Below are 12727 nucleotides of genomic sequence, written 5' to 3'. Positions count from 1 at the left end.
ACCCATCATCAAATGACCTTAACTAGATCTCTATACTCTCATTTGATGACAAGAGGAACCTACATAATAAATCTGTGGAAGAACTCTTGAGAAATGGGGATAACAAAAACTTGAATACACAAAAAATTCAAACAAAATGAAAAACAAATTTTATGAAGAACTCAAAATGGACCAATGGAAACCATATTACCTGTAGGGGAAATTTCAGAAAAAAAAAATCCATCCAGAACTTTCTGAGAAATAGCGCAAAACAAACTTCAACTAACAAATTCAAAATGGCCGCCTATCGGCCATCTTGTCATCTGATCAGTATCAAAATGGAACATGCACAACTAGTGATAAGGAGGTACCTACTGGTGACATTTGATAAAGAACAAGTCACTTTCTGACAGAAAGCGAAAACCTTCAACTCTCATAATCCAAGATGGCCATCTGTCAGCCATCTTGATTTCAGATCAGTCTCATAATAAAACATACACAACTAAGGACCAGGAGGTTCCTACTGGTAAAAACAAGCTTCAATCGTCAAAATCCAAGGGACCATCTGTCAGCCATTTTGTTTTCCTGATCAATAATCAAAATTCAATTGGCATAACTAGGGACCAAGAGGACCCTACGCATGAAGTTTGAGGAATATATCCAACCAAGACTTTTCAAAAAATAGTAATAATAAGGATTATTTACGGACACAACGGACCAAAAAAATCATAAACAAGAAATGTCTTTAAAGAAAAGATAAACAGAATAGTTTGAATGCTGGTGTTTATAATAACAAAAACTGCTGGTGAAATAAACGAACGAACTAATATGTTTCAGTACAGATAACAAAATGATATCAGTTTGAATCATTTTGGTGATAATACCATGCGCATAGCCAAGTTATTTTGTATGTGTATGCAGAGAAATGAAATGAGGGGTGAATGAGTTAAGTTAAGTGTTTGGACAATTTAAGTCCGTCATTTAACGATGTCCGAATAGTTACGTTGTCCTGTTTTTTTTTCTTTTTTTTTTTTTCTTTTTTTTTTTTGAAACGACGAGCCTTGTGCAGCATTTAATAGAATGATAATTTGTGTTGACTTTACCTTATTGCTTGGAACACGTTTACATAATGTCCGAATATGTGTTCAATAACCATACGTACATAACCATAGTCCATTGGGCAAAGCAATACCTTTCCTGTGGGAAGGGCTATAAAAGAAAGAAATCAAGACCAAAAACCTGAGATCAAACCTTGTATTTAAGTCGCGTTACCGTAACACGACGTTTTGGAATGATCATTGCGACAATGGGTGTTTTCATGACGATATGTGTTGGTAAAATACATTTATATATAAAAATACAGTTATAAAAATTCGATTCCAGTAACGTCGAATTGAATTTAATATAAATGAAACTTTCAACTCTACCGGTGGTCATAACATAGCTCGACATTTGTTCTAGTTTTAAGTTAAAAGTTGGAATTATAACGATCATCATTATACTCAGAGAGAGGTTGATTGACGAGGATTAATGTCCTTGTTCCGGTTATAGCCGAGCCTAGGACACTCTCTCACATAGGGGTCAGAGTTCAGAAGCTAAACTACAAGGGAACTGTGTTCATGTGACAACCCGGGCAAGCCAGGAAAACCACACTTGGTCTCGTTTGGAGACGTTAATCCCACTATTTAGCAGCCTTCATATATAAGGCAAAACATTCGTGACAGCGTTGGTGTGCAAACCTAATGATTAAAAAATACATTAATTTACTAATTTCATCGAAGATCAGACAGCGGGTTCATACATAATATCAAAAACTGTACATTTGAAAATTAGATTTCTGTGTCTATCTGCGTTCAGAAAGCTGTGTTTAATTATATCAAATAACATTCTTAAGCATACGTATAGTAACGTTCACCTAACGTTTGAAAGCAAAACGATTTCCTTAAAAGGATTGATTCATTTCTACATCTTACCAACTGTCATGTAGTGAGGAAAATTCCAATAATGAATTTTGTACTCTATGTGCATATATAACTCCGGACCTGTTCTTTTGTTTAATGTTTTATAATTCATTTTAAGATTAACAGTAACAAATATGTAAATCAGAATTCACCCTGGTTTCCGGTTGTAAGTAGTCCTTTATAGGAATGGCACCAAAGGGAGGATGGTGGGCTAGATCAGACCCCAGAAAAAAAATTAAATGTTACTATGCCCAAATTTTAAATCATATTTAAATGAGCAATTTAAATATGTAAATGAGATATTATCTCCAATTTTCACTATTCGCTCATTTACTACATGTACGTTTAACAATAGATGATATAGGCGCTTATTTTACTTTTCCTTATTGAGAAAGTGTCAGATTATTTTTTCTACAAGTTTCATGCAATTTGTGCCGAAATACACACACACATAAAAAAATAATTTGAATGAAAAGTTTTTCTCGTTGTGTATAATTGTTATAATGGAATGAGTTAAATTATAATTCTATGTTGTATAGTGTTTCGTCATATTATCGTGATAACATATCTTATATAAGATAATAAATACATTTTAAGGGATAGGAGATCTAACAATGCTATATAGTTTACATTCAGCACGTATCTGAATATGGCTGTTAGATTGTCTGACATTTGTAAAAGAGCTTTCAGATACCCCTTTTCCTCGTGGAATCAATTGAAATCTACTTTTACCTGAAATGGTTTTACATGAACGTCTAACTGCAAAAAAGCAAATACATGTACTTGAGACATATTTAAAAATATAATCTGTTTAGTATAAAAAAGATAATCTGAATTGTATAAAATAAATATGTATTGTAAAAGGGAATGGTAGGAGAGATAAACAGAAGAAAATTAGGAGAATTTAGAAATAATTTGCTCTATTTTGAAGGTACAATACCAAATAGACTGATTGATCAAGACAAGAGAGGTGGAGGACGCCAACCCGGAATCAAGTTAATAATCATTCAGTAGTATACTACAGTGTATTTTTTTCTTTTAATTTAAGTTTCCTATGTTTAGGACTTAACGTTTTTGTATCAAAGCTCATTTTACACTTATCGAAACACCTTTAAGTCTATATTAGTATGTATATCTGGCATCTTTTTTATTTGACAACTAATTTTGAAATTATTTGGATTTATTTTCATTTTTCCGATATTTTGTGTAAACCGTTGGACATCAAAACTAAGTTTTGTGTGCTATTTAGAATTTGCTTCAACCTCTCATATATACATATATCTTGCAAATTTTGTATATAAAATGCATAAATTTGGCATTGATCTTTAATGTCCTGAATGCTCTAAAATGTTAGCCACCAGGGAGCTTTGTTACATCAGGTGTACCATTTTGACTTGTTTCTGATGCTGATGGTTCCTGCGGATCGAACTCCAAACTACATTACAAATTTACTTCCCTCTACAGTCGGTGAAAACAGACAGGGTCTAAGAAATAATGAAAAATATAGAATCCCAAATTTCAGACTGTCTATTACAAACCAATCTTTTCTACCTTCCTCTTTGACGATGTGGAACTCTATACATTCTGATATTAGATCCATGCCTTTTTCTGCTTTCAAGTCAGCTTTAGCCCCTAGCTTGCCATGCTCAGTACCCCCTTATTACTTAATTGGTGATAGAAAACTTAATATTATTCACACTAAATTAAGACATGAATGCAGTTCCCTTAATCATGATCTTTACCGTTCAAATCTGGTCCAAAACTCAAATTGTGTAAATTGTGGCTATTATTGTGAGAATGCCTATCACTTCTTCTTTGAATGTCAATCTTACACAAATGCTCGAGTTGTGCTTTTAAATCATTTAAGTGATTTAGATATAAATATATCTTTAAGATTATTACTTTTTGGAAATGAAAATATGTCTTTGGATTTAAATTGTGTTGTATTTAACAAAGTACAAAATTTTATAAAATCCAGCGGAAGATTTTAACAAGATTTTAACAATATTTAACATGTTTGAAAATGTTATTGACTTTGTTATATTATTTTGTGTGAGTGCCTAATGTTATGTAGGCCTATATCTCTTTCGTACTGCAGTTGATCAGTCTGTAATATCATCTGTTGTCTATGTAACTATTGTAAGGAAATGGCTTCATAAGTTGTAATAACTTGTGCCAAATCCTATTTGCAAATATGTGTAAATAAAATATGTTTAAAGTAATCGAGCTGAACTTCCAAAGAAACAGGTCTTCGGATTTTTCTTTGTCCCACTTTAACCGACCGATTGATTGCGTTCCCTACCAATGACTAGTTATATCAATTAGTGGGTTTGACTAGAACCATCACCTAGGGACAGCATTCATAGTTTGTGTATAGATAAGCTCATATAAATATCAGAGTTTTTTTCTTTCTTTGTTTTGTTTTGTTTGTTAGTTTGTTTTGTTTTGTTTATTTTTGTTGTTGTTGAAAACTGATGTGTACGCTACTGCGTATTTGCGTATAGGCAGCTACGCGCCTTAATACGACTGCATTTCAATCAGGAATATAATTTTATTAATTTGTCATTTAAAAAAATGTATCCACTTATTCAGCTTCCATTTAATCTTAACTCTGTTCCGTTTTTAACTGCATATCCGAATTTTGCATTTACCGCTACATTGACCAATCACATACTTCATCTTGACCAGTAACGCCACCTGCCGCGTCATTTCCGGGGACAAAAGAATATTATACGGCTATACCGAAAAATTCTTTCAACGTTGGAACACAACTGTATTTGATACATACATCATTAGCATTTTAAGTACATATTATTTTTTGTAATAAATTGCTTGGTGTACGTAAAAGTACAAGTAACGATGTGGTTTATCTTGAAGTAGGTAGGTATCCATTAAGAGTGCTACGAAAAAAATTAGAATTATGAAATATTGGATGAAACTGAGAAACCCCCGAAATTATATTTCACAGTCTTGCTATGACGACATGTTAGAAAATCATGATAGATGGATGTTGAATATCAAGGAAGAATAATATAGAAAAGGTTTCGGATATAAATGGGAATCACAAAAGGTTGACATTAATTATATGAAAGAGTGTGTAGAAAAAAATATATTGTCCTCTAAAGGAATTTTATATCAACATGTTTACAACAGTTATAGTTTACAGAATTATCTGAAAAAGTCCATATCAGTTGAATACTTGAGAGAAATAACTAAAATTCGACTATCGTCGCACACTCTAAATATTGAAAAGGGTAGATATCATAACATTGAGCGACACCAAAGAGTTTGTCATATAGGTGACATGAATGATATTGAAGACGAGTTCCTTTTTGTATTAGCGTGGCCTTGTTTTGCAAATTTAAGAAACACATTCTCCAAAAGTTATTTTGTAACAAATCCAAGTGTGTACAAATGAGAGGAATTGCTGTATACAAATAGCCCTAAAGAATTGACAAGGTAGATGTACAAAGCTTGCTATAACCTTTGACCTTCCAGTTACTCTGATACTGATTACATACCATATAGATAATCACTTAATTAACCTGACAGTTTTAGGTTTTATACATAACATTTTAAACGAATGCGGTTTAATGTACATGTATACATATATGGAATTCACAGTTTCAAGGCAATTTAAATCCTAAATGGGTAAAAGTTAAAGTAAAGCAAACGGAGGTTGGAGATGTCGTCCATTTTCCGCGCCAGGATCTTGCCTGACTGGATATGCAGTATTTATATAGAAAATCCTTCCGTTATTTGTAGGTATGATTATGCCTTGTTTAATATGGTGATAATTATGTCATACTGTTTCTGTATACTATGACTATATTGTCTGAAATATCAAATTATTTATAAAGTTTCGGCGTCAATTATATTGTATATAGTATCTCTTGTTACACGAGTTGAAAATAATAAATCTTATAAAACGAACAGCGACTGTTTCACACTCTTATCCTCATCCTTTCCTTACAGGACATCTCCAATGAATGAAAACACCCACTTAATAGTAAAGTAGGAACTCCAATGGCTGCCTTCATTTAATGGAGGATATGCAGAAGTAGATTGTAGATGATACGGTGTACTAATACTGCATCACAGTGTTAGTACACTGTATCACCTTACATTTGCATCATGTCAAGCATAGGAAAGGCCAATTGGGGCTTAGGGGATCTTTGATTACACAGCGGTACATATTCGCACCTGTGCTTGAAAATAAAAGTGCAGCTGTTCTTGTAAAAACCTACACATTTATACCAAAGGAAATCGATTTTCCTTTATGTACATATATTTTCGATATATTTATATATCGCTGCAGCCGTTTCATGTTCAACAAATTTGTTTAAATACGTTTCAGAGTATTCTAAACATTCACATATTAATTTGGTTTCAAGAAATAAAAGTGAAGTACTGGGATGAATTGAATTTTACTTCATTCCCTGACAAAAATATAGGAGGTAACTCTTGTTTTGTCCCCTCAGGTAGACTAAGTACAGTTCACCCCTCCCCAGTACTAATCCCTACCCAAGTCAGTACCTCTATATACTAATCCCGACAATTATCTCCGCTGGACACTCCAACCGTCCCGGTAAACGGTGACGAACTACAGTCAGCACTCAATGTACGTAGTATTGATTATTTCTATTTTTTTTTTTTTACATTTTATTTGAATTTTCACGTTAACTGCAACTAGTCAAAAAAGAAAAACAGGGCATCATCTTAAAATCACCGAAACCATATACAAAACAATACCTTGGTGTACATCGTACAAACCCTTCACCGACACAATATCTCTTTTTTTGCAGAATTATTTCGTTGGCATTTCCCATTTATATATAAATATCAGTCAGGTTTCCAATCAGGGAATATTACTGTTAATCTGTAACAGCTGTGGGAAACCGCTACTGTCTAGTTTTCTGTGACATTTACAAGACATTCAACAGAGTGTCAACTGAGGCATGGGGGATTGGAAGTGAAAATGTCTGCAAATATTTGTATCCCATTGTCTTAGCTACCTCCCGTAACTACGACTTTTTCAGGTCAAGTAAATTGATTCTCCCTAGTATAAAGTCTCTTAAAATTTTCTCTATGTATGTCCCCGTTATAAGATAGTTACATCATTTTCTCTATGTGTGTCCCCGTTATAAGATAGTTACATCATTTTCTCTATGTATGTCCCCGTTATAAGATAGTTACATCATTTTCTCTATGTATGTCCCCGTTATAAGATAGTTACATCATTTTCTCTATGTATGTCCCTTATAAGATAGTTACATCATTTTCCACGTCTATGTCCCTTATAAGATAGTTACATCATTTTCCCCGTCTATGTCCCTTATAAGATAGTTACATCATTTTATCTGTGTATGTCCCTTATAATATAGTTACATCATTTTCTCTATGTACATGTTTGTCCTTTATTAGACAGTTCCGTCATTTTCTCCGTGTATGTCCCTTATATTTCCCTGAATTACAGCCATGATCGAGGACCATATATTTCAGTTACCTAAACAATCGGTTTGACTAAATTTGCTATGCCTAGATAGAATATTATAATCTATCACATACAAATCGATTTATTGAAGATAAGGTCTGTGATAAGTTGGGAAAGTTTGTGTTCATTTCTTATGGCGCCGGAAGGATGTCATAATTAAATATTTTTAGGCAAAAATAAAATCATTTCTTGCCTATAGGCAAAAATCGAATATTGCTTAGGCAAAAATATTTCAGTCAAGGCAATATTCGATTTTTGCCTAGGCAGAAATAATTTTGTTTCGATTATTGCCAAGGCAAAAATCGAATTTTGCTTAGGCAGAAATCGAGGCAAAATTATTTTCGCTAGGCAAAAATATTTAATTATGACATCCTTCCCGCGCCATAATTTCTCTTGTGAATATTTATTTGCAATATTTTAGTGAATTGTACCACAGGTCGGGATCTGAGAAGTTGCTACAGAGACCGGTGATTATTAAGAAGGAAGGGGTGGGGTGTATTTTTAGCGAATTTTAATCTAGCCCCCCCCCCCCCCCCATGGTTTTTTTTGTGCTGAGGAAGTTCAAATATAAATATGATAATTAATTTATATAATTACATTTCACCGTAAAAAGTACAAATGTCATAATATATCAAGATGAGAACATCTATCAAAAACAGTATTTTAACAGTACAGTATACTGTATGTATGTAAAAATGGAGAGAACATAGACAGGATCAGATCAGACATTGAACTTAATTTATCCGTGTTAGGAACTAAAGATGGCCATATACGTGTCTCTGGGACCGATGCAGAAGTAGTGAAACGTGCAGCAGATAGATTGACGCATGAAATTAAAAAAATTAGAGAGGATATTGAAGTATTTGATCGAAAATTAAATTCATAATAAACTCCAATACTGACACTTATATGGGATGCATGTCATGATTTTTATCTCGCCTGCTACAAATAGACTACTCCTATACGTATATGAGGTCTTATTCCACCTGATTACATTGGTTACATGCAGCCTGTCAAAAGTTTCCTGTCGTGTAAACCTCTAATATCATTGGAGTACACATAGACCAGTGTCTTCTTCCTCCAAGAGTAGGTGAACGTAATTCGTATAATGTTAGAAATAAAGAAACTATACCGTTCCAAATTTTCGATTGTCTACTTCTTATGAATCCTTTATCCCATCTTCTGTTAGGTTATGGAATAATTTACCTATTGATATCAGAGAACAGCCATCCATTAGTAGATTTAAATCCAAAATAGAAAACAATCGTGATATATTACCTATTTATTATCTAACTGGAAATAGAAAATTAAATGTTTTACACACAAGGTTAAGACATGTTTGTAGTAGCTTAAACTATGATTTGTATAGAGTAAATATAATTAATGATACAACCTGTGCATGTGGTAATGAGTGTGAAAACGTGTATCATTATTTTTTTGATTGTATATTGTACAGAAGAGAGCGTGAAACTTTATTTGATAATCTCTCCCGCTATTGTAATGTGACTCTTAATGTTATTCTCTGGGGTTCTCCTAAACTATCTGATGAACAAAATGGCTATATTTTTCAATATGTTCAAAATTTTATTAAATCCAGTAATCGATTTTAGGTCATCTCTCTCTCTCTCTCTCTCTCTCTCTCTCTCTCTCTCTCTCTCTTTAAATTAACTGGCATTAACATATTTACTTTTCATTCTGTCCCTCATCTCTGTCTTTTCTTACATCATATACAAATTTTATATACTGTATTATATTGTAAATTCATATTATGTACATAATGATTATTGGAAGAAGGCGTTTTAAGTTGCGATAACTTGTGTCCTATTCCTGTTGTTATATTTAACAATAAAACTATGTTTAAATCAAATCAGTGTCAAAAGCTTTTGCATAGGCACTTGTATCTGGTAATTATCACCCAGAATTATGATACAATATCCTCGCTATGTCGATCTCTGAGTATAGTTCATATAGTTAAATGAGCAATTTAAATATGTAAATGAGATATTATCTCCAATTTTCACGTTTCGCTCATTCACTACATGTACGTTTAACAATAGATGATATAGGCGCTTATTTTACTTTTCTTAATTGAGAAAGTATCAGATTATTTTTTCTACAAGTTTTATGCAATTTGTGCCGAAATACACACACACACACGCACATAAAAAAAATTATTTAAAAAAAAAAATTCTCGTTGTGTATAATTGTTATAATTTACTTTATAACTTATTCAGCTTGCATTTAATCTTAACTTTGTTCCATTTTTTAACTGCATATCTGCATTTTGCATTTACCGCTACATTGACCAATCATATACTTCATCTTGACCAGTAACGCCACCTGTCGCGTCATTTCCGGGGACAAAAGAATATTATACGGCTATGCCGAAAAATATCCTACCTCTCATTTTTGCCATGTAAATTGAAAAAAAAAACTCTGCCTAACTGCTACGTCTCTTGAATAAAATTGGACTGAGAAAAAAAATGTTTGGGCTTCTAATGGAGCAATCACACAAGGCTATATTATAATAACAGACAGCCACACAGTAATATATTAACCGGACAGCAGATGAGCCAAACCTAGGGAAATGTTAACTTATATGAAAAGGAAACAGGTGCTTTAAGTTCCTGTATGATATTTCATTGTGTCCTTACCTTGCCAATAGGACAAGAAGAGTTGATCTGGCACTTATATTCCACTTTAAGTAGAGTTGATATTGTAAAGGTTATAATGTAAAACTGCTGGTGAAAAGAATTAACGTTTCAGCACGGACAACAAGATTAGATCAGTTAGAATCATTTTTGGCGATAACAAGACTGCCTTTGAATCAGGAATATAATTTTATCAATGTGTCATTTGGCAATATACATCCACTTATTCAGCTTGCATTCAATCTTAACATTGTTTCGCTTTTAACTGCATATCTGCATTTTGCATTTACCGCTACATTGACCAATCACATGCTTCATCTTGACCAGTAACGCCACCTGTCGCGTCATATCCGGGGTCAAAAGAATATTATACGGCTATGCCGAGCAAAAACAAAATACATAGTATTAATGATAATACGATATGTATAACATCAGTATAAATGTCTATCAAAATATCTTACCGAAACGATAGGTCCTTCTTGTTTGACGGCGGCGGCAAACTGGTCTGTCTTGCAAAACCTGTGCAGTATCAAACAAGGGTCTGACTAGCAGTATTTCAATTGGTCAAAAATATTTTGTCTGTGGGGCGCCTTGAGGGGAAATAACTTTGAACAGGAACTACGGATCATCGCTCGTTATGTATGTGGGGAGCGGTGGGGATGAACTTTTATACAAAAAAAACCCTTAAATGCGACTTTTACGTCTTTTAACATCCCTCTAAGATATGATCGGCGACTCAAGTAGTTCCAGGCTCTCCCGGGTGGCCCCTTTTCCCGTCCCCTAGAGGAGGTATAATAGTTTACGATCTAAGAACCTGACCACACGCAGATCTATTGTGACATACAAGAACATTTCTGAATTACATTCAACGATAAATCTTCGTTACCGAATAAAATTAAATCTAAAAGGTTTCTTTCTCAACGCACATCGAAAAATTAGTTGCGTTCATTTTTTCCATAAACCTTAATCTCCTAGGAATATTCTTAGTCCTACCAGAGACCTATATACTACATTTTTAATAATATAGGTCTCTGGTCCTACCATTTATTTTATTTTTACTAAAAAATCTACAAAAGCGACACTGTGGTTATACACTCGCCTATCACCAAGGCGACCGTTTTGAATTTCGACAGCTGAAGTTTGTTATCGCTATTTCTCAGAAATTTCTTTATTGACATTATTTTTAAATTTCATTGAGATTTTTCTTGTATAAGTTGAAGTTTGTCAATTCAGAGGTTCTTAATGGATCTTTCTCGGATTTTTTATGAAGGTTCCTTTTGGTTTCAAATGATTAGGAGGGAAAGTAGAGAAAACACCAGTCCCTTGAATGTCTATATCTAGCTGTAAAATACAGTATATTCAAATCTTGTAATTAGAGACAGATAATTCAGTAAACAGACAGAAACTTCTTTGAATGTAATAAGGAACCATTACATCCAGTATATCTAAACGAATACCAATTAACAATATATTGAGGTAAGTTCACATAGGCATCTCGGTTTGACTTTGTCCAACAATGGCGGTTGGACTAATCATATCAACTTGATCAAATCCAAGGTTTCACCAAAATTAAATATCTTACGCAGATTCAAATTCACTTTAGATCGTACTTCCCTTCAAACTCTGTATTTTACTCTTATCCGACCTATTTTTGAATATGGGAACATTGTCTGCATGGGATAACCTTACAAAAACTCAGTCTGACATGCTAGAAAATCTCCAATTAGAGGCAGCGCGTATAGTTACTGGCGGAACTAAACTCACAAGTAGAGTAAAACTTTATCTTGAAACAGGCTGGCTTCCCTTAGACCAAAGACGTAAACACCACAAAATCATTCATTTCCATAAAATGGTTCACGGTCTCCTTCCTCGGTATCTACAAGAAATTCTTCCTCAGCGTAATAATAGCATCCATGGCCCTCCTCCTTGTCGCACAAGTCTTTACATGAAATCCTTCCTGCCATCTGTAATACCTTTGTGGAATTCCTTGCTAAGATGCAATCAAAAGCGATCCGTCCATAACTAAATTGAAAAGTCATTTAAATAAACCACGCCACAAGTTCCACATTAATTACTTCCTTAGCGGTAATAGACTGGGTCAGATTCACCATGCTAGATTAAGGATGGAGTGCAGTCCACTAAAATGTTATCTACGTGTATTTCATGAAAATCTTATAGATAGTCCTGTATGCACGTGTAATCAAGAAGATGAGACCAATGAACATTTCCTGTTACGTTGTCCACTTTTCGCGCAGTTTCGCTTACGTTGTTTTAGTGCTCTAAACTATCCCTTATCAACTGAAATACTACTCTTCGGTGATAACGAACTTACGTATGATGAAAATCTTTTGATTTTTCCAGTGTTCAAGAATTTATAATTATTTCTAAAGGATTTGAATGAATGTTTTTATTTTTTTTTTATTTTTTTTTTCAAGTAAACAGCTGTTACAGTAGGTTGTATATCTCATGTCACGGCATAAAATTCCTCTCTAATCTTTTTCTTCTGGTCTTTTCATCTCTCCTTTTTTCCTAATTTCCCCATTTTTCATCTATTCAAGTATTACATTGCTCACTTAGGTATTCTCCCACTTGCTGCCGTTACTTAAAGTGTCATAAAAGGAAACGGATTAATATAAGTCTTA

General features: G+C 33.6%; 1 long non-coding RNA gene across 1 annotated transcript; it reads right to left on the bottom strand.

Moving 5' to 3' along the window:
• Positions 1-8701: 8701 nt before the first annotated feature.
• Positions 8702-9293, bottom strand: LOC117315624. Its single transcript, XR_004529729.1, has 2 exons — positions 9122-9293; positions 8702-9091 (listed from the first exon to the last, which is right to left on the bottom strand). It is a non-coding gene; the product is annotated as an uncharacterized LOC117315624 (long non-coding RNA).
• Between the last annotated feature and the right edge of the window lie 3434 nt (positions 9294-12727).

Source organism: Pecten maximus, chromosome 17 (assembly GCF_902652985.1).
Source record: "Pecten maximus chromosome 17, xPecMax1.1, whole genome shotgun sequence".
Lineage (NCBI taxonomy): Eukaryota > Metazoa > Mollusca > Bivalvia > Pectinida > Pectinidae > Pecten > Pecten maximus.
Note: the sequence above shows the minus strand (reverse complement) of the source record. Positions and strands in the feature narration are given on the sequence as shown.